General features: G+C 43.2%; 2 pseudogenes; one reads left to right on the top strand and one right to left on the bottom strand.

The window, feature by feature from the left end:
• Nucleotides 1-161: 161 nt before the first annotated feature.
• LOC135513665 (dmX-like protein 1) lies at nucleotides 162-19,861 on the bottom strand (annotated as a pseudogene).
• LOC135513664 (dmX-like protein 1) lies at nucleotides 19,860-22,454 on the top strand (annotated as a pseudogene).
• Nucleotides 22,455-26,603: the final 4,149 nt, after the last annotated feature.

Raw genomic sequence — 26,603 nt, 5'->3', positions numbered from 1 at the left:
GGGACCAACTCCTTGTGAATGCCCATGATTTTGGAATGATATGTTCAATGAGCAGGTGTCCACAAACTTTTGGTAATGTAGAATTTGTAGAATTTACTGCACTGTGTTACGCTGTATATCAGTGGTAAAAACAAGGAACAAGAGCAAAGGCACCATGTGCCTCACCACAGCAGCACCTCTCCCCATCTGCAGGCTCCCGAGCCAGGGCATGTTGATGGGCATCCCTGGGCTGCTGTGAGTGTAGGGGGTGGTGCCGTGGAGGGTGTTGACGTCGTCATGGAAGCATGGAAGTCATCACTAATGCCAGAGAGAGACAAAGTTTGAGAGGACACTGCCAGACAGAGAACATTATGAACCCAGTGCTGACTGGAGCCAAGGGCTGGGACTCGACACTGTCTCACCATAGATTGTAATACTGTGCATTCAGAAAGTATTCAGACCCCTTGACTTAATCAACATTTTGTTACGTTAGCCTTATTCTAAAATGTATTAAATAAATACAAAAATCTACACAGAATACCCCATAATGACAATGAACAGGTTTTTAAAAATGTTTGTAAAACCAAAAAATATATATATATTTTTTTTTGGTTATTACATGATTCCATATGTGTTATTTCATAGTGTTGATAGAAAATAGTAAAAATCAAGAAAAACCCTTGAATGAGTAGGTGTGTCCAAATTTTGACTGGTACTGTATATGAAGCACACTGTAAATGTTTAATCTTCTCTGAATGAGGAGAAGTTTTGCACAGCAGATGGCTGGAGGCAAATGACAAGTGTTGATCCATTTAACACTATTAAATACAAATACAGTGCGGCTCACCCTCTGGTTACAATAAATAATTCAAGAGCTACAGTATAACCCCATAGATCTTTGGAGGGAGTTGAAAGTCCGTGTTGCCCAGCAACAGCCCCAAAACATCACTGCTCTAGAGGAGGTCTGCATGGAGGAATGGGCCAAAATACCAACACAGTGTGTGAAAACCTTGTGAAGACGTACAGAAAAGTTTCACCTCTGTCATTGCCAACAAAGGGTATATAACAAACTATTGAGAAACTTTTGTTATTGACCAAATACTTATTTTCCACCATAATTTGCAAATAAATTCATTAAAAATCCTACAATGTGATTTTCTGGATTTCTTTTCTCATTTTGTCTGTCGTAGTTGAAGTGTACCTATGATGAAAATTACAGGCCTCATCTTTTTTAGTGGGAGAATTTGCACAATTGGTGGCTGACTAAATACTTTTTTTCCCCACTGTATGTAATAAAAAAGTCTAATTCAAGTTTGGCATATCCCTTGTGCGCGAGCGTGTGTGTGTGGACATGAGGCTGTAGCCAATACGCAAGTCAACTAGGCAGTGGAAATTATAATAAATATAATCACGTCACCAAATAATTGATTAAAACACACTATTTTGCCTTGAAGGTCTACAGCAAGCTCAACAGCGCTCTGTAGGGTTGCATCATGTTGTAGCCGGGGGACAGCTAGTTTCTGTCCTCCTCTGGGTACATTGACTTCAATACATAACCTAGGTTCTCATCTCTTCTATAGACTTACCCAGTAAGTATGACAACTTCCAGAGGACGTCCTCCAACTTATCAGAGCTCTTGCAGCATGAACTGACATGTTGTCCACCCAATCAAAGGATCAGAGAATTAAACAAGTACTGAAAGCATAAGCTACATCTAGCTAGCACTGGAGTGCATAAAATATGGTGAGTAGTTGACTCGAGAGAAAGACAACAGTTTTGAACAAATACATTTATTATTAAAAATGGAGAAGCAAGAGAGCTAGAATCTTTTAAAACTTTCACATACTTAGCTAGCAAATGCAGCTAGCTAGTTTAGCCTACTCAATCAACCAGCTCAAACAGACAGGGACGCTATGTTAGCTAGCTGGCTATACAACACTGGAACTATTTCAGGTCAATGTAAGCTTTTGGTTTTATTAATTAATTTCCACCGGGGCACCCCGTTGTAACTCCTAGACTGCTTGCTTCCGACTTTACACTGTACTGCATAAAAAAGGATTATAGGGGGGTTACTAACACGTTAGTCAACATAGCTACTATAACTATGACAGTAATATGATGACAAAGATGTAGGTTGTGTGTAGCTGTTAGCGGTTATGATATGGTTTGGCTTGCAAGGTTTTTTCGCCTGGTCACAGGAAGCTGATATGTTGTGCACTGAAGTCCACAAGCGGAGGGAAAAAGTGAGAGGAAAGTGTGTATATGCGAGAAAGAATACAACGATCCAAGGTATCAGGTATCATGAGGCTGCTATTAAAGTGAACTGTGTTTGCGTATGATCAAGTGTGCATTCATTCCACCGATTCTGATGAAAAACTTTCTTAAACGGAAGCAAACGGAACGAAGATAAACATACTTGAATTTGTCCAATATAAACTATTGTTTGCAACTGTTGGACTAATGATTACACCCTAGATCAGCTAGATGCAGCCAAGAGTGTTCAAGGCATTATTGAACGTGTCAATGTCTGTCACATTGATTACTAAAATGTCTATCGATCTGTACACCTATGTTATAAACGTTCATTCATAGGCTAGGTTGTAGCAACCTCATGATGGGTACAGGGGAAATTTGAGTATCATTGTAGTAGCCTAAACCTATCAATGTAACATTGAGCTGGGTGAATGGAATATGAACGACAATCATCCAATATGCTGTAATAGAAACAAGACCATGCAAATTTATGACTCAGTTGACAGATCTATTTCAGTAGTAGGCTACTCTTATTAGCCTTTTAAACCAAGGTCCTAAAGTAGACCCATGTTGGCATATCAAATCATTAAAAAAAGTAAGTATTTTAATTTGGGGTGGTTAAATTCCCACTTCAGGACGGTGAGGATAAAAGTTAGACTCAAGCCTTGGTCACATGGGCTCGAGCTAAATATAGGTTAAATAAATAAATAAATAACATGGGTCCTATTTTAATAATGTAATTCCAACCACGAGACAAGTAAGAGATAAAGCATCTTCACTAACTTGACACACCTTTTCCTTGTTGCAGAACTGCTGTTCTAGGATCAGATAACAGAACTATGTTTTTTTATGATAATTATTACATACAGTGACAGGTCGATTCTCAAGATCAGATGCAAATCAAATCAAATGTATTTATATAGCCCTTCGTACACCCTTCGTACATCAGCAAAGTGCTGTTCAGAAACCCAGCCTAAAATCCCAAACAGCAAGCAATGCAGGTGTAGAAGCACGGTGGCTAGGAAAAACTCCCTAGAAAGGCCAAAACCTAGGAAGAAACCTAGAGAGGAACCAGGCTATGTGGGGTGGCCAGTCCTCTTCTGGATGTGCCGTGTGGAGATTATAACAGAACATGGCCAAGATGTTCAAATGTTCATAAATGACCAGCATGGGGCACTGTGTAGCTCAAATGTCTGAAATGTTGCCTAATGTGCATTTCCCAGCATTCTCATGGTTATGTGCCATTCTAGTACAGACATCAAGTGCACAGAGAGGTGGGTGTTATGATCTAGACTCACCTGTAGTTGTGGCCATCACAGAGACACTGGTATATGCAGGTAGACAGTGAGGCTGCAAGTGTGTGCATCACATAGATCTGAAAGAGCAGGAGGAATTCATACATATACATTCATACAGATACATTAAGATCAGTGGAACACTCCCTCCAATCAGCCAACTCACCCAATCACTGATCTTTACATCACAAAATCTAAACTCAAACGCTGGGACAATTTTTTCCCCCTTGTTCTCATATTTAAAGCACATTACTACCAAAAGGGACAAGACACAATTACTACTCCAATGTATTAACATGATGTGTGTGTAGTTCAAAAAAGTGCATGATAGCCTTGGCGGGTGTATAGGCATGTGTCTGACCTCGTTGTTGATGACATCTGGGTGTGGTGGGGAGTCCAGTGCATTGATGGTGTGCAGGATATCGTGGGTGAGGTTGGTCAGATGGACGATGGGGTTGGTCACCACCGTTTTAGCGCTGGCAGTGCACGTCAGCAGAAGTGGGATGGAGCCGTGGTGGAGGTAGGAGGCTATGGCTTCTGGACATGGTCATCCTGTGGACATAGAGTAGCGTGGCGTGAATGACTGAAGACCATCATGTCACGTCCTGACCTTAGATCCTTTTTTATGTCTCTATTTAAGTTTGGTCAGGGCGTGAGTTGGGGTGGGCATTCTATGTTTTGGTTCTGTGTGTTATATTTCTAGGTGTTTGGCCTGGTATGGTTCCCATTCAGAGGCAGCTGTCAATCGTTGTCTCAGAACCATACTTAGGCAGCCTGTTTTCCCACTATGGGTTGTGAGTAGTTGTTTTCTGTTTTGTGTGTCTTCACCTTACAGAACTGTTTCGTTTTGTCTCTTTGTTGCTTTTTGGTTATTGCAGTGTTCAGTTTATTTATTAAAATTAACATGGACACTTACCACGCTGAGTTTTGGTCTGATCCTTCCTGTTCCTAACGATCATTACACATCAGCACACGCACACACACACACATACACTAACAAAGAAAATACATAAACTGAATGGAATGAACATCATAAACAACTCTCAAGCTTGGAAATAAAAATTGCTAATAAATTCCATGCTGGCTACCACACTGCGGTTCACGCATCAGATCAGAGACTTGCTGCTTTGATGTCAAAGAAAAAGTAAGTCCTTTCAAACAGTCGAGTCAGAGGAGTTCCTGTCATGGTATGATGTTACGAAAGCTTCCGATGAGAGCAGTGGCTGTTCCTGGTGTCTGTGACACAAATCATATTTTTCCAAATCTCCCTGAAAGTAGGACGAGGCCTCTCAGAAGGGAAGAGAGCTGAGAATCAGAATCAGCACCGCCTGTCACCCAGCCACACACTGGAGATGTCATTGATGGCACCGATCAGCTACATGAAACCACAGCCACCCTGGAAACCACGGTTTGCTGCTTTAAGGCAAACACCAACCTCAGACTAAACAACACACTTTAGTTTTGTTATGGTTCTTTGCTTTAGTGTTTGTGTAGTTACTCTTCCTCCCTATCCCTCCTCTGACACTTGCTGTCAAGTACTGAGATGCAAGAGCCTCTTTCTTAGTTGTGTTCCTAGTTTTTTGTTTGAAGGGTTTGCAGATATACAGATACTAGTATGCACATATGGCATCAATTTGTTCCTATTTATGATACGATTGACTACATGTAGCCTATGTGTAAGAATTACAACATACATTGTGTGTGCTGTACCTGTTGGGACTCCTGCAGTAGCAGCATGAGCTCCATGTGCATGAACATGGGCAGGAGAGGCTGGTTGCTCTGGAGCCAATATCTGCGAGTGTGTTGGACCTCTCCAGGCTGGGCCTGGGCCTCCTCTCTCCCTGGTCCTGCCATGCCCTGGGCCAGCTCCAGCAGGCAGGGCTTGTAGCTGCAACACCTCTGCAGGGCAACCACCTCCCTCTTCAGACACTGGCACAGCTGGTAGCGCAGCTTCACCCTGTCCAGCTCGTACCCCGTGGACAGCGTCCGTTGGTCTGTGGTCAGGATCTTCAGACGGGCGCCGAACTTGGCCAGGATGTCCCCTGAGGGCATGAGTATGTCATCCTCTTCTAGTGGTGTCTCTGTCAATGGAGAGACTGCGTCCTGGAAGACGCTGCAGTTGTTATTAGTGCTGGTGTTTTTCATGGCCAAACCCTTCGGTTCATAATCATTGTCCTTCTCCTCCTTGTCGCTGTCCCATGGATCCTTTGAGGACTTTGGTCATTTTGGAGAAGACCTCCAGAGCCAGCATAGGGCAGCTGGCCTGCATGTGAGCATAGGCTGCCGTAAAGAACAGCCTCCTCTCCACCAGGCTGATGGAGTGGGCAATGCGGCCCACCGCCATCAGACCAACCTTGGTGAGGCAGAGCAGCAGTAGCGGATGTGTCCGGAGGTAGGTGTAGAAGTTGAAAACCTCAGGGTTACAGGGGGACATGGACGAGGCAAACCACAGCTCTATCATTAATTAACCTCAAAATAACTGACAAAATGATTGAACCTCAAATCTGAAAAAGATAATTCTCCGACTACTACCAGGCTGAGTGGTGTGGCCAGCCTAGGAGGAGCCTGGGTTTAGGGCAGCAGGCTTATCAAGCAGAGTGAGAAGTGGCCGGCTGTAGTCCTCCAACCTGAACAAGGCAACCCAACCCCCACCCAACATTTGTGTTGAAAGCAATTGCAGTAGCAGAACAGAAAAATACCTCCAGGAATATCGGGAATATTCAACAAGGTCAGCTCTACCCTTGGCCTGGCCAGACATAATTTGCATAAAATGCTCAAAAACCTATTTTGAATGACTATTTAGAAGAAAAAAATACAAAATTATGAAAAAGCACACTACATATATATCTATCTGCTTACAGCGATATGAGGACATTATTACCTCCACAGCATCCTTGAGGGAGCCTGCCAGTAGAAGGAAGGATGCAGAGTGCTGGAAGCGTTGCTTCCCCAGCAGAGCGAAGGCATTCTTTAAAGCAGAGAGTAGGTGTTCTTTAAAGCAACCTTCCTCCACCGGTCCTCACTGAAGTTGTTGCTGAAGAAAGATGTCATTTTGACATTCTTCTTAGACCTTGATGGAATAACACAAGTTGTCATTAGACTGACTTTCTATAATGTGAAAGAATTTTTCCAACCTTGTCAGGAGTTTTGGGGAATGATATTCAAGATCTTCTCAAAGACATTACCTGAACAGTCCCCAGACTACTGCTTTCTTTTACATAGTGAGATAGAATATTGCGGCGTCCAGAGGATCGCTCTGCCTTTGAAAATATGCTTTTGCTACCTGATGAATAACAGCGGTATAAAAAAAGTATTTAGGTCATTCCACACACACGCTCATTTACAATATTGAATTCAGTAGTGCAGCAAAACCGGACATTGCCTTATTCTTTGAGATATAAAAGTAGGACAATCAATCAATAACTCCAATAATAACTCCATATGACTAATTGAAAACATGCTCTCAGACATTTCTGCAAATGTATTGAAAATTAAGTATAGAAATCTCTCATTTACATAAGTATTCACACCCCTGAGTCAATACATGTTAGAATCACCCTTGGCAGCGATAACAGCAGTGAGTCTTTCTGGGTAAGTCAGAGGTTTGCACACCTGGATTGTACAATATTTGCACGTTATTGTTTTCAAAATTCTTCAAGCTCTGTCAAGTTGGTTGTTGATCATTGCAAGACAGCCATTTAAGTCTTGCCATAGATGTTCAAACCGATTTAATTCAAATGCCGTCTTAGTAAACAACTCCAGTTTATATATTTGGTCTTGTGTTTTAGGTTATTTACCTGCTGAAAAGTGAATGTCTCCCACGGTTTGTTGGAAAGCAGACTGAACCAGGTTTTCCTTCAAGATTTTGCTTGCACTTAGCTCTATTACCTTTATTTTTATCCTAAAAAACTCCATAGTCATTGCCGCTGACAAGCATACCCATAACATGAGCGCTCTGGGAGGAGGACACAATGGAGTTGTCAACCGTGATGGCGAGATCATGGAACGGGCAGTCCTTGCAGCCACCACCAAGCTTGAAAATACAAAAATTGGCCCCAAACATAATGCTTTTTTTCAGGACATAAAGTGAATTTCTTTGCAGTTTTACTTTAGTGCCTTATTGCAAACAGGATGGATGTTTTTTGAATATTTTTTTTCTGTAAAGGCTTCCTTCTTTCCACTCTCATTTACGTTAGTATTGTGGAGTAACTACAATGTTGTTGATCAATCCTCAGTTCTCTCCAATCACGGCCATTAAACGCTAACTGTTTTAAGTGAAGTCACCATTGGCCTCATGGTGAAATCCCTGAATGGTTTCCTTCCTCTCCGGCAGCTGATTTAGGAAGAACACATGTATCTTTGTCATGACTGGGTGTTTTGATACACCATCCAACTAGGAATTACTAACTTCACCATGCTCAAAGGGACATTCAATGTCTGCTTTTTTATTTTTTACCCATCTACCAATAGGTGCCCTTCATTTCGAGGCATTGGAAAAGCTCCCTGGTCTTTGTGGTTGGAAAAGCTCCTTGGTCTTTGTGGGTGCTCGACTGAGGGATCTTACAGATAATTGTGTGGGGTACAGAGATAAGGTAGTCATTCAAAAATCATGTTAAACACTATTGGACACAGAGTGAGTGCATGCAACTTATTTGACTTAAGCAAATTCTAACTTCAACTTATTTAGGCTTGTCATAACAAAGGGTTGAATACTTACTTTGACATTATGGAGTATTATGTGTAGGCCAGTGACACATACATTCAATTTAATCCATTTAAATTCAGGCTGGAACAAAATGTGGAAATTGTCAAGGGGTGTGAATACTTTCTGAAAGCACTTGTGCTCACCTTTTCAATATACCGCCAAAGTTTATTCGGTCCTCCTGAGCCACCAGCCCACGCCCACGGCATGTAGTCCAGGCCTCCTCAGCCTCCTCGGCCTCCTCAGCCTCAGAGTTGAAAGCCCATGCGTATTGACAGGTGGACAAGCCTGGAGAACCACATACAGGTTAGCAGACAATCCATCATCACACAAGTCTACACAGCACCAGGCCTCAGGAGCTATGGTTGTTTGATTTATCCTGCTACTGGGCACTATTACTCCTGTTACTTGCTTACTTACTTACAACAAAAAAGGCACAGCACACCAACATCAAAACCTCATCCCAACTGTAAAGTATGGTGGAGGGAGCATCACGGTTTGGGGCTGTTTTGCTGTCTCAGGGCCTGGACAGCTTGCTATCATCAACGGAAAAATGAATTCCCAAGTTTACCAAGACATTTTGCAGGATAATGTTAGGCTATCTGCCTGCCAATTGAAGCTCAACAGAAGTTGATGTGATGCAACAGGACAACGACCTAAAACACAGAAGTAAATCAACAACAGAATGACTTCAAAATAGGCCTTCTGGAGTGGCCCAGTCAGAGTCATGACCTCAACCCAATTGTGATGCTGTGGCATGACCTCAAGAGAGCAGTTCACACCAGACATCCCAAGAATGTTGCTGAACTGAAACAGTTTTGTGAAGAGGAATGGTCCAAAACCTCCTGACCATTGTGCGGGTCTGATCCGCAACTAAAGAAAACATTTGGTTGAGGTTATTGCTGCCAAAAGAGGGTCAGCCAGTTATTAAATCCAAAGGTTCACATACTTTTCCCACCCTGTACTGTCAATGTTTACACTGTTTGTTAAATAAAGACATCAAAACGTATAATTGTGTGTTATTAATTTTAGCAGACTGTGTTTGTCTGTTGTTGTGACCTGGATGAAGATCAGATCAAATTATAACCAATTTATGCAGAAATCCAGGTATTTCCAAAGGGTTCACATATTTTTTGTATTTATATACCTACCTCAACTTCTCCAGTTCCCCTGCAATTTGAATAAGGTACTGGCACTGACCTGTATATACAGTACTTGCATTCTCATGTTTCTTTACCTCTCATTGTTGTTCTTGTGCGGTTTTTATTCTTACTTTTATTTTTTGTATTCAATTTTCTATTATTATAACTATTATCACTGTATTGTTGGAAAGAGTTCTCAAGGTAAAAATTTCACTGTACTGTTGTACACCCGTCGTATCCTGTGCACGTGACGAATACACTTTGAAACTTGATCATATAATACTAATATTATGGTCATTTATTCAAAGTGATTTCAGATAATACAAATAAATAAAAATAAGCATCCCTATACAGATCCCATTATGGCGTCTGTGCACATGGGCCATACCTTTGAAGCAATCTCCATTTTGAAGTAGACAATTGTCTTCCTCACGACTGGCTGATTCCTCCTGATGACCCCGTTGGACATGTCTCCAATGAAGTTGGAAGTCCCACCCAGTTGACTACATTAAAATGGTTGAAGCACTCAATGACATTGCCCATTCTAGAGGCTCTATAATTCTCTATGGGTTGCAGTAGCTTTATATTCACACAGCCTCTAAGGCAGCATTTCCCATTCTCGGTCCTGGGGACCTCAAGGGGTGCATATTAAGGTTATTACCCTAGCACTACACAGATGATTCAGATAATCAAAGCGTGATGTGTTCATTATTTGAATCAGCTTTGTAGTGCTAGGCAATGTTGTAAAGTACTTCAGTAGTTCTTTTGGAGTATCTATATTTTTGACAACTTATAAATAATGTACTTTTTACTCCATACATTTTCCCTGACACTCAAAAGTATTCGTTACATTTTGAATGCTTAGCAGGACAGAAATGGTCCAATTCATGCATTTATCAACAGAACATCCATACTGCCTCTGATCTGGCAGACTCACTAAACACATGTTGCATTTGTAAATGATGTTGGAGTGTGCTCCTGGCTATCTGTAAATTTGAAAAAAAAAAGAAAATTATGGTGGTTTGCTTATTATAAGTAATTTGAAATTATTTACCTTAACTTTCGATAATTAAGTATATTTAAAACCAAATACTTTTAGACTTTTACTCAAGTAGTATTTTATTGGGTGACTCACTTCAGTCATTTTCTATTAAAGGTATCTTTGCTTTTACTCAAGCATGACAATTGGGTACTTTTTCCACCACTAGCGCAAAGGCAAAAAACAAAACGTGCACCCCTTGGATTCCTCAGGGCAGAGTTTGGGAAACGATGTTCTAAGGAGATTTACATAAGGTTTACATACCAAACTTCATGGCCCCATGTCCATCGGGTCAGTTCTTAAAGCCCTTGTGTGATATGGTGCCATCTAGTGGTGTAGTGTGGCAGACTTTGAATGCCGCATCTTACCATTCTCAAATCAATTAGAGTCCAAATCATTGAGTCTATATACTAAATCTGAAGTCTATCTGACTCATGGTTCAGGAAAATATGTTTTAAAGTCTTTTTAGTATATTTGACTATGTCAAGGGAAAACCCCACAATAAATTGGCTAAATCATCAAAGATGCCCCATGAAGGAATCAAACCAACTGTGCTGTATGCTATACTGTTGAGTTCAGCCTTGCCTACCTTGTCGGAGCAGCTGGGTGCAATGGACAGGCTGGTCAGCAGGAACTTCAGACCGCACTCATCCAGTTTCACAACCTAGTCAATGAAAAGAACATTACCATCTACAGAATAAAACAAATACACCCCTTTGAGATATGGTTTATATTAGTCCATAAAACAACATTTATTTGGAGAAAGACTGTGGAGGGCAGTTTGTGCACTCGCCCTGATGCTGGAGCTTGTGGTGGTGATGGTGTTGGCAAGGCCTTTGAGGGACATCTGCTCCATGAGGGTCAGACCCGGCAGGCTGGAGTGGAGCAGGTGGCTGGATAGGACCTGGGCATGCTCGGGCACAAAGAAGGTGGGACTGTACTGGGACTGGTCTATGAGCTTAGCACCGCCATCCTACTGGTCACTGTCCATGGGCTCCAGGTCCTCCACACACACCCACTGCTCTGGAAAAGTTCATTGTAGGCGTCCGTCTGACTGGACTCGTGGCCACTCAAGCTGGCCACCTTGTCTTTGGGCTTGGGAGAGAAGTCCTCGTCGGCCACCAGCAGCGTGTACAAGGGCAGTGGAGTGATGGACTCAATCTCTTAGTAACTCTCACCCTTGCTGAAGGGCTTGGGGTCCCTGGTGGTGCTGCCGCCGGTGCTGATGGTGCAGAAGCGGAGTCGCTCCACCTGGTTGGTGTCATCGTCTTTGAGGGCCACGATCTCTCCAGCAATGTACTTGACCAGGTGGGAGAGGATGGCCTTGGCCCGCAGGACCTTCCCCAGGTTCATGAGCTCCAGCAGCTGTACCGGGGCAGCGTTGGGAACAGGTGGGGCAGCGTTGGGAACAGGTGGTACGCTGCCTCAAACAGCAGCTGTCCTCTTACCACTCAGTTTCTGGGTCAGTTTGGTCATGGAAGCATGATCATTTCTGTCGTGATGGTCTTGGGAGCCGTGGACTTGGCCAGGCCAGGAGGCTGCCACTGGGTGTACACATGCACCTTGTAGTCCATGCCCACCACCAGGATGCCGTCCTTCACCCAGGACAGCGAAACGGGGATGGGCAGGGAGCCCTCCACGGAGGAGAAAAGGTCCGCGGAGCGCAGTAGGACCAGGTGGGAGTAGGACCTGTGGCAGAGAGTCCCAGCTCGGGAGGTTAACCAGAGAGCAGGCCGTACATGTAGATTTTGGAACCAATCCCCGCAGTGAGAATGTGGGAGCCATCTTCCCTGGAGACCCAGTCCAGGTGGACCAGACTCTTACCAGAGGTCCCCTGGCAGTCATCGCTGGGCAAGTAGATGTCCAGATTATTATTCTGCAGATTCAGCTTCTTGGTACCACTCTCCATGTTGTTGTCTAGCACCCAGTGGGAGCTGCCTGTGGACTCACACTGGAATATCCTTACGTGGACCAGTGGTTCTTATGGCTTAAGTGGTTAGGGTTAGGTAAGGGCTAGGGTTGTGTTGGTAGGCCACTGCGATGCGGCTGGTGTGACAACAGCTGAGCTCTACTGGTGTGCCCAGCACTGTAACGGCGCGGCTATTGCCTTGCCCCTCTTCCACCAGCAGAGGCCACTCATCCCAGATGTACGTCAGCTCCTGGGCGTCTGGCTCCACTGCAGCCGCCCTGCATCTCCAGAACCTCATCTTCACATCTGAAAAGAACGTGGCCAGGACATACGGAGCGCCACCGGCCGGCTGCAGGGAGGATGCACTCAGATGACCTGAAACAAGAACAATAATTAGGTAGTTAGTTTAGCCACACTTCATGGGTAAGCTCTTACAAACACTCAATACAATTGACTTGGGCTATATGAACCCGGAAATCTACAGTTAAAACACCAGCCTAGCAATTAAGACCACCCCCCACACTAATCCAATTTCAGTGTAACTGGTTCCATTCAATAGAATTAGCCAACACCTTGGGAGTTCATTACATTCCCATGCAGGAACAAACTGGTCTGTCCCGTTATACAGGAGTGAAGGGCAGCGTGACTATGGTCCAGTGCTCTCTCTCTCAGGGGAAGTGAACATATCAAAGTTAAAGGAGCAATTCAGAGTTGATGAGGTTACATTCGCCCTCTCAGGCGGACCACTGGTCTCATCTGTAAGGACACACAAAAACAGATGGGAGCCAAAAATTGGGTGCCAAGATAAAGCTAGCTGACTTGCACACAACGCTTTAAGATATAAATTAATCCTTGAGTGCAGTTGTTGGTACACCCCCTTAATGATTGGGAGAGCTGCCAGTTGCAGATTCCACATATGCAGGAGGGACCTGCCAGTCTGGGTAAACTCTACCACTACCGGGAAGAAGCGGGCAGAGACGCCTGGCTGGCTGGAGGCTGCAGGAGAAAAAACAAAACACAATGACATGTTTATTACACTGAATTAGATGGGACACAAGAGCAAAGTGAAGGTTATAGTAGTGTGTGTTTCCTCATCCTACCAGTGTCTGTAGCGGAAGCTTCCTGAGTGGCATCTGTCCGATCACTGCCCAGAATGAGATCCTCCTCAAATACATGTTGCAGCCGAGTCTCCTTCCCCTGCTGCAAAGCACAGAATCGTATAGACTATTTTCCAAGGGAAAATTGGTGGTAGTTCCGCCTAATTTAAGGCATGCTGGCTCGGCTACAGTGTAAAACATCTATGGCATGGCTGACCTTTTTATTTAGATCAGTGGAGGCTGCTGAGAGGAGGACGGCTCATAATACTGTCTTGAATGGAGTGTAATGGCTGGAATGGAGTGAATGGAATGGTATCAAACGCATGAAAACCATGTGTTTGATACCATTCCATTTACTCTATTCTGGACATTATTATGAGCAGCCTCCACTGATTGAGCCATTAAACAAAATGTTAACATAGAATTCAGTATTGAATATCCGAGTGCGCTTGCTATGCCAAGCATACCCCAAACATGGAGCTGAAAAAGGTCAGTGAAAATCTGCATGTGCTCACATATGAACTTGTTTCCATCTTCCATAGATGTATACTTAAGAAGTCATCTGAATCAGAGTTAGTGTGGCAGCTGGGATCAAAGAGGAGCGATTACGATAGAGGAAACCAAGTCTAGATTTAACTTTAGCCTGCAGCTTTGATATGTGCTGAGAGATGGACAGTGTACCGTCTACCCGTACTCCCAAGTACTTGTATTAGGTGGCTACCTCAAGCTCTAAACCCTCAGGAGGTAGTAATCACACTGGTGGGGAGAGAGGTATTCTTCTTACCAAACCACATTACTTTTATTTTGGTGGTGTTCAGAACAAGGTAGGTGCAGAGAAAGCTTTTTGGACACTAAGAAAGCTTTGTTGTAGAGTGTTTAACACAAAATACGGGGAGGGGCCAGCTGAGTATAAGACTAGTATCTGCATATAAATGAATGAGAGAGCTTCCTAAAGCCTGAGCTATGTTGATGATGTAAATTGAAGAGCGTGGGACCTAGGATTGAGCCTTGGGGTATTCCCTTGGTACACCAACCGATCGTACACCTACCCACCCGTCCAGCATCACTACTCTGGACGGTTCTGACTTATAATATGTGGACAACTACAAATACATTGGTGTCTGGTTAGACTGGGAACTCTACTTCCAGACTCACATTAAGCATCTCCAACCCAAAATTAAATCTAGAATTGGCTTCCTATTCCGCAACAAAGCATTCTTCACTCATGCTGCCAAACATACCCTAGTAAAACTGACTATTCTACCGATCCTTGACTTCGATGATGTCAGTTACAAAATAGCCTCCAACACTCTACTCAGCAAATTGGATGCAGTCTATCACAGTGCCATCCGTTTTGTCACCAAAGCTGCAATATACTACCCACCACTGCGACCTGTATGCTCTCGTTGGCTGGCCCTCTCTTCATATCCGTCACCAAACCCACTGGCTCCAGGTCATCTATAAGTCGTTGCTAGGTAAACCCCCGCCTTATCTCAGCTCACTGGTCACCATAGCAGCACCCACCCGCAGCACGTGCTCCAGCAGGTATATCTCACTGGTCACCCCCAAAGCCAATTCCTTCTTCGACCACCTTTCCTTCCAGTTCTCTGCTGCCAATGACTGGAACGAACTGCAAAAATCACTGAAGCTGGAGACTCATATCTCCCTCACTTGCTGCACCAGCTGTCAGAGCAGCTCACAGATCACAGATCACTGCACCTGCACATAGCCAATCTGTAAATAGCCCATCCAACTACCTCATCACCAAATTGTTATTTATTTTGCTCCTTTGCACCCCAGTACCGCTACTTGCACACTCATCTTCTGCACATCTATCACCCCAGTGTTTAATTTGCCATACTGTAATAATTTCTCCACTATGGCCTATTTATTGCCTCACACCCCTTATCCTACCTTATTTGCACACACTGCATATAGACTTTCTCTATTGTATTATTGACTGTATGTTTGTTTATTCCATGTGTAACTTTGTGTTCTTGCTTGTGTCGCACTGCTTTGCTTTATCTTGAACAGGTCACAGTTGTAAATGATAACTTGTTCTCAACTAGCATACCTGGTTAAATAAAGGTTAAATATTTTTTTTTAAATGAAACAGATTCTACAATAACCAATATTGTTCCCAAAAACACAACCCTATGGAACAATCCTTGGATAGCTTTTCAGAATGCACCAATAAATTGGTCCACATAGAAACCGTAAATAACTTGGTAATAGGAAATACATGTATTTCCATGACAGAATTAAAATGCAATTTTGGACTGACCAATGTAGATTTTTTTTAAATACTTAAGTTTCATATCACAATTTCATTTTGAAATCATTTGGACATCTGTCACGCCCTCACCTTAGAGATCCTTTTTATGTCTCTATTTTGGTTTGGTCAGGGCGTGAGTTGGGGTGGGCATTCTATGTTTTGTTTTCCATTTCTGTGTGTTTGGCTGGGTTTGGTTCTCAATCAGAGGCAGTCTGTCTATCGTTGTCTCTGATTGAGAATCATACTTAGGTAGCCTTTTCCCACCTGTGTTTTGTGAGTAGTTTTTGTGTCTGCACCAGACAGACGCGTTTAGGTTTCGGTCGTTGACAACCTCTTAGAAAAAAGTATGAACTATTGGAACCAAGACTTAAAAATAACTGATTGGCACATGGGTGTCACGCCCTGGCCATAGTTTACTTTGTATGTTTCTATGTTTTGATTGGTCAGGGTGTGATCTGAGTGGGCATTCTATGTTGGATGTCTTGTTTGTCTATTTCTGTGTTTGGCCTGATATGGTTCTCAATCAGGGGCAGGTGTTAGTCATTGTCTCTGATTGGGAACCATATTTAGGTAGCCTGGGTTTCACTGTGTATTTGTTCCTGTCTCTGTGTTTTGCACCAGATAGGGCTGTTTCGGTTTTCATACTTTTGTTAGTTTGTCGTGTATAGTTTCCGTATTAAATAAAATGAATCACAACTACGCTGCATTTTGGTCCGCTCCTCCTTCCCACAACGAAAGCCGTGACAATGGGGGGAATGTTGGAACAGGCCTATTGAAATAATGTACATTTAATCCAGTTTAAACTATGTATAGAATGTATTATACAAGAGACAAAATTCCCACATTTTACAGCATAATGACAAGTCTTGTCTAAAGTGTAAACTATCCATGCCTTCTGGGAATGCTATAAAGTCAACGTTATCGGCGGAGTTAGGAAGTTGGCTGTCAGAAGTGTTTCAATGTAAATGCTCTTTTTAATTGCTTGTCTGCAGATTTCAAGACATGTCATATGAGTGTGCAGAGAGACCCGATGGGTTGGATGATACTCATCAACTATCTTGAGAAAATGTATACCTAACTGGAAATCAACCAATCCTCCATCGTTAAGAGAATGGAGAAATGTGGTGATTCATTACCTAAATATTGAAAGTGTGGGCAACGAAGAGGAACAAAATGGTGCAATTTGAGGACGTGGTTGGAGAGTAGTGTAGGCACTGGAGATGGGGGTGAGAACAGGTGGGGCTGTGCTGCTGTGATGTCGTTGACGTTTCTGTGCATCTGCACACTGAGTATATGAAATATTAACACCTCTTTCCATGACAGACTGACCAGGTGAAAGCTATGATTGCTTTTTAATGTCACTTGTTAAATCCACTTCAATCAGTGTAGATGAAGGGGAGGAGACTGGTTGAAGAAAGATTTTTAAGCCTTGAGACATGGATTGTGTAAGTGCCTTTGAAGGGGGTATGGTAGTAGGTGCCAGGCACACCGGTTTGTGTCAAGAACTGCAACGCTGGTGGGTTTTTCCACAAGTTTCCTGTGTGTTTTGAGACTGGTCCACCACCCAAAGGACATCCAGCCAACTTAACACAACGGTGGGAAGCATTGGAGTAAACTTGGGCCAGCATCCATGTGGAACTCTTTTGACACCTTGTAGAGTCCATGCCCTGACGATTTGAGGCTGTTCCGAGGACAAAATGGGAGGTGCAACTCAATATTAGGAAGGTGTTCCTATTGTTTGGTATACTCGGTGTATGATGTCTTTTTTGTATGTTTTGTATTGTTTAAATAAACATCTGACTAAAAATAAAATGGCCCTGTATACATGGTGTACCGCACAAAGCGGTCGATGTTGCATGGATCCATTGTGCGTTCCTCCTAGGTTAACAATACATTTTCAGTTATGTACTAGTCATTGAGCTTGGCTGTCTACGCTGACAATAGATGTCAAGGTTTGTTTGAAAGGAAATTAAGGAACAGAAGCAAACCCAGCCAGCAACTAAAGACGGGGTTAAAGGTCCTGATACGTAATTTTGTCCCATGAGCCTTAGTCTGTCATTGTAGCAATAAATAGACAAACAACTGTGACTCAGGCTCAATACTCTATGACATTTAGTCTTCCTGACAGTTGGAATATTCTATTCTGTTAGACAACCTATGTTCTCTAAGCATGTAAGCATTTGCCTGTAGTTAATTTTGTGCATAGCCATGGAAATACCTCATTTGGATCAGTCATTAGTTAGGCCAACATTATTTCTATGGGTGAATTATTTGGTCAGATTTCAAATTATGCTAAGTAGACAAAACATTTAGCATGTGGTAAAATGCTTAAAGTAAAATTACAACATTTCTAAGGTCCCAATACATTTTTCTGCTGTTTGGATATTTGTTCCTTGGGTAGGATTTTATTCTGTTCGGTTACCTGGACATGTGGCTAAAAACAATCTGTGAGGATTACTTAACAATTGGGCTAGTTTATGTATTAATTTCATTGATACATATTTCAGTACTGTCGTCTTTGATCATCTTCACTCTCCACATTGGTCTGCAACTCAGTTCTCTCAAAAGTCACAAGTATGTGCATAGTACTTGTTATAATCAGTGACAATGTCTTAACGTTGATTAAAATGTCCCCCCTCTTCATTGTTGCTGACAGATTGCAGCTTAATATGGAACCAGAAAGACCGGGCATCAGCTGTAAGTGCTAATTGTATTGATTCTAAAAGAAGTAATTGATTCTTAATGACTGCACTATTAGTTCCTAATACTACATATGCAAGGTAATGACATCTATTGTTCCGAATGAGTTGATATTGACATTTGAATTTGATTGTTCTAATGCTTGTGCGCGTATAGAAACTGAGCTACCAGTGGCAGATGAGTGGACAGTTTGTTTTGCAGTTTAGCACGCAACCTGGCCTGGGACCCCACAGGTCAAACCATTTTGATAAGTGTATTTTGTATCTTTTCGAATAAGAACGTGTTTTTCCACATTTTTATTTTGAACCTTTATTTAACTAGGCAAGTCAGTTAATAACAAAATTCTTATTTACAATGACTGCCTAGAACAGTGGGTTAACTGCCTTGTTCAGGGGCAGAACAACAGATTTTTACCTTGTCAGCTCATGGATTCGATCGAGCAACCTTTCAGTTGCAGGCCCAACACTAACCACTAGGCTACCTGCTGCCCCAATATGTTTTTATGTTGTCTGTTTTTTTGTTGTTGATGCGCACAGGCATTAATCTCCTAATTGGGGCATCTAGCTGTGGTCTAATATCAGTGATGGTTTGGATGAGGAAGGAGAACTTGCAGAAATAACCCTTGGTGACCCTCAGTGCCCCTGGATGTGTATCTGGCACTACAAGTAGGAACTGCACTATTTTTTTATTCCCAAAAACCTTTTCATGCATTACTGATATGCTGTCGTTTCCCCCTCATCTGCTTAGACTGAACCGCTTCCCCAATTCAGTTCATGAAGTTCTCTCCAGATGGAGAATTCTTTGCAACTGCCAGGGTGGCCTTTGGTGTCATATTTTTTATTTTATTTAGTTAAACTTTATTATAGATAAGAACAAATTCTTATTTTACAATGACAGGCCTACCCCAGCCAACAACATCCCCTAACTTTGACGAAGCTGGGCAAATTGTGCGCCACCCTATGGGACTCCCGATCACAGCCGGTTGTGATATAGCCTGGGATTGAACCAGGGTCTGTAGTGACACCTCTAGCACTGAGATGCAGTGCCTTAGACTGCTGCGCCACTTGGTTTGTTTTAAAGGAAAGACTTTACAGAGAAACACATGACTCATTAAGTGCACACTAAAATAGCCATTAGCCTTTGTAGTAAATGTGTACTTAATCCCAGTGGGAGCTGGATTTCTCATTTGTCTACCTGGCCCACCCACGATCTGTGACAGGCTTCTTCTGGAGAAAGACCAGCAAGTACATGCCACGGTAATGCCCATCGTTAAAGGTTTTAGAAGCACTGATATTGTCCTTGTTTGTCCATACCTGATCTGACAAAGCTCTATTCTCTGTGTTTCCCCATCCCTCCAGGGCTTCTGTGGGTAATATGCTACTGACCTGTTGTAAGGACAGTGCGTGCCGCCTGTGGGCCGAGACCCTGCTTCCCAGTGACACCTTGCTGTCCGGACACACGCTCAGACATGTTAATAACAGCCAGAACAGCGACATGCTCAAATCGACAAGAAGACTCCCTCTCATATCAAAACGCAGGGCAGGAACACATTGGAGGTAGGAAAAGTGTCTCCAGCACAGCTTCATAGTCCATCAGACTGGTGAGAAGATGTGAGAGCAGCTGGCTTAGAGCTAAAGGGCATAATGAATTGGATATCTGTCAGGAAGATTGTTTTCCAGGATTTACAGCCCTTGAGAACTTCATTAAGAAAATTGTCCTTGTTTCTGTACAGTGCACCCTTGAATTACTGTACCTCCGCTCTTTTTTCTTAATGTATTTTGGCCTTTGTTGAGGTGACCTAGTAACTAGTTGTATGACCGGATGCACTCTCCTCATTACTTCTAGTGTACAAAACTTGAAGGTGGTCATTAGATGGTTATGCGTCTCGCCAGAAACGCAGAAACACATAAGCAAGAGACACATTACATTGGGGAAAAAATTGATATGTAAATGTGACGAAAGTCTGACATTTGCAGAATAATTTATTAAAATCACTGACTGCGATATCAGAGCTACTATTTTAGTTCGTCTGGCTTTCCAAAGAGAAGGAGCCCTACTTAGGAGCCATTTTGTCTATTGCCTCAGTTGAACCTGCAGGAGTTGTGCAGAGCCCTGTTGAGAGGTGTGGCCCAGCCCTCCCTGACGGCTGCCTCCCGTACCAGCAGAGCACACACCACAACAGCATGCTCCATGCCAACTGTCTCTGCCACTTCCACATCGCTGCCAGCATCAACCCTGCCACAGGAATTCAAGACACAAACCAACTGTCACCATTAATAAAGAGGTTCAGTAGCATTGTTTACATTGCGTAACAGTTCATTTTAGGATAAAACTTATCTTTAACTGCCTATCTCAAACTCGACTGTACTTAATGGTTAAGAATAGGATTAGACTTGGTCTTACAAGCACATCTGACGGATCAGTCATCGTTGCACATATTGAGGCTCTAAAGTGTTTCCTGGCAATGTAACCTGACCAGGGTTAACACTGGGCCCTACACACACACATTACTGTACAGAGTTAGTGATGATATGTGTGTCTGGTGCAGATATCCCCCTGCTGCCCTCCATCACGTCACTGTGTGGGTGGGATGACGAGGAGCCTGGCGGGCCCTTCACCGTGCACTGGCTCAACAACCAGGAGCTGTACCTTACCCTAGCCATGGAGGTGTTCCTGCAGCAGCTCAAGGCCAGCATGGAGCAGCACAACTCAAAAAAGTGTGCAGCGGTGTATTTACCCTTTAGTGGTGTGGATATGAGGACTAGGCTGTGAGCCTTCTCCTGTGTGTATGTCTGACTATGAGCAGGAGGTAGAGGAGGCAGCTAGACGTGCGGCAGAATGAGGACCCAACGTGGCGTCCGTCCAGCTGCCTGCTGCAGCGGTGAAGGACTAGGTGCAGATGCTACTAGAGAACTGGAACAGAGGGGCAGACATGCTGTTCAGTATACACCCCATGGACGGCTCTGCTGGAGTGGCACGTTGACATGCTGGATGCGTATCACCCCGGCAGGTCCAGGTACATTACCTTCATTAGGAATGCAACCTGACTGACATTTCTGTTTTACATTACAATAGAACGATGCATTTCATCTTTGACCTACGCACTTTGTCATAATATTGTATTTGCATCAGCAAACGAGCAAAACTGACATCACCTATGGTTTCTCCATCATAATAGAAGATAAATTAGATTTAGTATATGTGGTGTGACTGATTGTGCCCTGTGACCGATTGACCAATTTCTGTTTTGTGTGTCTTTTTATACATGCAATGTTGAAAACAACACTAGCTGTCTCTGTAACACTGAATCATTTTAACAGTTGCATTGTACAGCTTCCATTTTAATGGATTCTCACTGACGCTGGGTTAATTACTGTATATTCGAATTAAGTGTTACATTATATGAAATTGGAAATTCCCTTGATGCGTTTCTCTGCAGTATAATGATTGGGCCTCTTGATCCGGCAGTCAAAGATGCTGATGGAATCTCTATTTAAGTGACATACAGGTTTATTAAGGCTGTCTGACTTAATATTTCTTATTTTTTACAGCGGAAAACGCAGTGCATAATGATGCTAAGGAATTTTTGTGAGGAACTAAAGTAGCACTGACTGGCAAATGTGTTTCCATTGGCCCGTGACAGGTGTCCTTTGTGTCTCGGATCCCTGTGGCCTTCCCACGGTCGAAGCCAACTGTCTGAGCCGGAGCTTGGTCATGTACACCTGCAACAAGAACGTGGAACTGGCCATCCAACATGGCATCCGCCGGCCTGCCCCACTCATCCTCGATGCTCATCACCAACGGCCAGAGCAAGGCAGCCTCCAGCACCCTGCTCCTCAGCATCTTCACCCCCAATGCGCTCATGATCACCATGCATGCAGACGGCTCCCTGAATCAGTGGGCGGTCAGCTTCACCAAGGAGTCGGTCTTCTCAACCGTTCTTAGCGTGTCGCACAAGTCGCGCTACTGCGGCCACTGCTTCCACCTCAGCAACCTGGCCTGCCACTCCCTGCTGCCCCTGCTCCTCGCACCACAATGCCATGCGCACCCACGACATGGATAGTGTCATGGCCGCCCTCTCCCAGCCCATCAGGGGCAGGCCCTGCAGGTTGTCCCTGGGTGCCATGTCGAAGGATCCAAATGCCATTTACAGCAAGCTCATCCTGTGGAAGGTGGACCCGGTGGAACCCTTGTCCTTCTCTGGAGGGGTATCTGAGCTAGCCAGGAAAAACTCTACTCCTACGCCACACTCATCCCTAGCAACTGCCTTGGTAAGGAGGAGACAGTCAGTGGATTGACCTTTGAAAACCCTGTAGCTACAATTACTGTCAGGTTGTAATTGTTTTTTCCACTGCAGGTTTCTACTGCAACTCACCCAGTGCCTGCTTCGTGGCCAGTGATGGTCACTCACTGAGGCTCTACCAGGTGGTTATTGAAGCCAAGAACTACTCAATGAGCTCTACAACCCTGAGATATCAGTACAATCGCAACATATTTTAAAATCTCAGATGCTCTATTTTTACCTGCTCTAATCTTGATATCTAACTATGATTAACTGATTTTGTAAAATTATTTATTATTAGAAATATGTTGGCAAAGTTAACATTATCAGCCAGCAATCAACCGCCAAACCAGGCTGTATCACACTTGCCTTTTGTTGCCGTTTGACGAACTAGTCATAGTTACGAGTTACTGCGACCTGTTGCTACCCATGCTTGATTACAGAGACATAATTTATAGAACAGCAGGTAAGGGTGCTCTCGAGCTGCTAGATGGTCTTTACCATTCGGCCATCAGATTTGCCACCAATGTACGGAATGCCATTTGGGTCTTTGCGTGTCAAAAAGATACACGTCAAATAACACTTTGACACGTCAAATAAGCTTCTTGACCAATCAGGACCTGAATATGACTCCACATCACATAATTAACACGCTCATTAATTTTTTTATGTAGTTATTACACTATCACTCGTATTTCATATGTCACAACGATTCACTGATACTAACATTAAGTTAACGTTACTTGGCTATTGATGGTTGCAGTCCATCTCTTCTGTCCGTGATCAGCAGTCTGGTGCAATCAGAGATGGCAGATTTACCATTTCGAGAAATTGTTAACTAGCTAGATCATTTTACCTCGGAAGAACAGAAGTTGAGTGAACGTCTTTCATCAGTACCTGAGAAATGGGAAAGAGTCCAAACGATCTTAATGCAAATGTGATCATCAGTGACAAAATCTTGACTCGTATGAGTTCTGATGAAAGACGTTCACTCAACTTCTGTACAGATTTATGACTAGAGTTGGACAAATTGTTGAGCCACCAATTCAACCACACCATCTCTGTCCTCCATTGTCTTGACAACAATCCTTTTTTTTGTAAGGGAACGAGTCTTCTCCTGTCTGTCTTAAAGGCCTCCACATTTGGATTCATTTGGGGGAATGTTTCCCACAACCTTCAAGAAGCTGCTCTCCTCCTGACCATAGGGCACTTTGATCTGCCTCACAGGATACTCTAAAGATACTGAGATATAGAAACATTATTTAAATCTAATAAAAAATGATCCTAATATAGAACAGGGACAGTCCATGATCTTTATATTAGTAAAATAACCTTCAATAAGTCTGTTTAATCTCAAGACAGATTCACACCTAGCTTACTTACAAAGAAAGCACTGTCCTCGTGCATATAGGGAAAATGTACCTATCGTGTTCAGCTGCAGGATGTTAGGGTCAGCGATGCTTCTCCCGGTTTGCCGCCTTTGGACTCCAGCAATATTCCATCTCCTGAACGATTGAAATCTGACATGTGCAAACGTTATAAAAGTTACAATAATGACACTCAGCATAGTCGACGCCGCCCATACTCGTGCACCCCGCGGTAACGTTAGCTAGCTAATGATTGCATCAGCTAACGTTACTAGGTAGTTGTGCCGGTTAATGTGGACTTTTACCAGGTATTACCTAACCTACCAGAATTAATCCTACCTTTGAACCACCCGATCCTCCTGGGGTGGTTGTAAAGGTGGTTGCACTTCTCTGGCAAAATGTAAAAAGCAGTCATGTTTTTTCAAGGTTCGACATGACTTAGTCATTTGTTGTTGATGATGAATAAGAAGTTTTTCATATAGTGATTGGCCAACATTTGCATATAGTTTACATATTGTTATTTGACGTGTCAAATAGTGTTATTTGACATGTATCTTTTTGACACGCAAAGACCCAAACAGAGTTCCATGCCAATGCTCCTGATAGGACACATCACTGCACTCTATACTCCTCTGTAAATTGGTCATCTCTGTATACCCATCGCAAGACCCACTGGTTGAAGCTTATTTATAAAACCCTCTTAGCGGGGAGTGAGACCTATCTGAGATATCTACTGAGGCCCTCATCCTCCACATACAACACATGGTCTGCCAGTCACATTCTGTTAAAGGTCCCCAAAGCGCACACATCCCTGGGTAGCTCCTCTTTCAGTTCACTGCAGCTAGGGACTGGAACAAGCTGCAACAAACACTCAAACTAGACAGTTATATCTCAATCATGGACACTCTTACTGACAGTTGTGGCTGCTTTGTGTGATGTATTGTTGTCTCTACCTTCTTGCCCTTTGTGCTGTTGTCTGTGCCCAATAATGTTTGTACCATGTTTTGTGCTGCTACCATGTTGTGTTGCTGCCATGCTACATTGTCTTAGGTCTCTCTTTATGTAGTATTGTGTTGTCTCTCTTGTCATGATGTATGTTTTGTCCTATATTTTTGATCCTAGACCCCGTAGGAGACCTTTTGGAAGGGCGTCATTGTAAATAAGAATGTTCTTAACTGACTGAAAAAAATTTGGCTTGTCACCAAAAGCACTCACAAACTTCTACAGATGCACAATCGAGAGCATCCTGGCGGGCTGTATCACCGCCTGGTACGGCAACTGCTCCGCCCACAACCGTAAGGCTCTCCAGAGGGTAGTGAGGTCTGCACAACGTATCACCGGGGGCAAACTACCTGCCCTCCAGGACACCTACACCACCCGATGTTACAGGAAGGCCACAAAGATCATCAAGGATAACACCCACCCGAGCCACTGCCTGTTCACCCCGCTATCATCCAGAAGGCGAGGTCAGTATAGGTGCATCAAAGCTGGGACCGAGAGACTGAAAAACAGCTTCTATCTCAAGGCCATCAGACTGTTAAACAGCAACCACTAACTTTGAGTGGCTGCTGCCAACACACTGACTCAACTCCAGCCACTTCAATAATGGGAATTGATGGGAAATGATGTAAAATATATCACTAGCCACTTTAAACAATGCTACCTTATATAATGTTTACATACCCTACATTATTCATCTCATATGTATACGTATATACTGTACTCTATCATCTACTGCATCCTTATGTCATACATCACTAGCCACTTTAACTATGCCACTTTGTTTACATACTCATCTCATATGTATATACTGTACTACTGTACTGTACCATCTACTGTATCTTGCCTATGCTGCTCTGCACCATCACTCATTCATATCTTCATGTACATATTCTTTATCCCCTTACACTGTGTATATGAAATTAGTTTTGGAATTGTTAGTTAGATTACTTGTTGGTTATTACTGCATTGTCGGAACTGGAAGCACAAGCATTTCGCTACACTTGCATTAACATCTGCTAACCATGTGTATGTGACAAATTTGATTTGATTTGACTTGCCTAGTTAAATAAAATATGGTACAGGAAAGGTATGAAAATCTGGATCAAATGCGCCGAATACAGCAGTATATTTTGAATCCCAGACCCCGTAAGAGACCTTTAGGAAGGGCGTCATTGTAATTTACGAGCTTACGAGCCCCTAACCGACAGTGCAGCTTAAAAAAAATACGGCAAGAATAAGAGATAAAAGTAACAGGTATTAAAGAGGAGCAGTAAAAAAATAACAATATATATGGGGGGTGCGGTACAGAGTCCATGTGTGGGGGCACCGGTTAGTTGAGGTAGTATGTACATGTAGGTAGAGTTAATTAAAAAGTGACAATGCATAGATGACAAGGATACCGCCCAACCATAGTTTCAGGCAATATGGCATTACAATAAAAACAAAAAGCCACTGTGCTGTAATTCGTTCCAGCTCGTTAAAATTTACACGAATTTGGGAGACCATTCAGGTTTGTAATTGCTTCATGACGCACATATTTTGCTATATAGCTGGTCAATAT

Source organism: Oncorhynchus masou, chromosome 25, assembly GCF_036934945.1.
Source record: "Oncorhynchus masou masou isolate Uvic2021 chromosome 25, UVic_Omas_1.1, whole genome shotgun sequence".
NCBI classification, from domain to species: Eukaryota; Metazoa; Chordata; class Actinopteri; order Salmoniformes; family Salmonidae; genus Oncorhynchus; species Oncorhynchus masou.
Note: the sequence above shows the minus strand (reverse complement) of the source record. Positions and strands in the feature narration are given on the sequence as shown.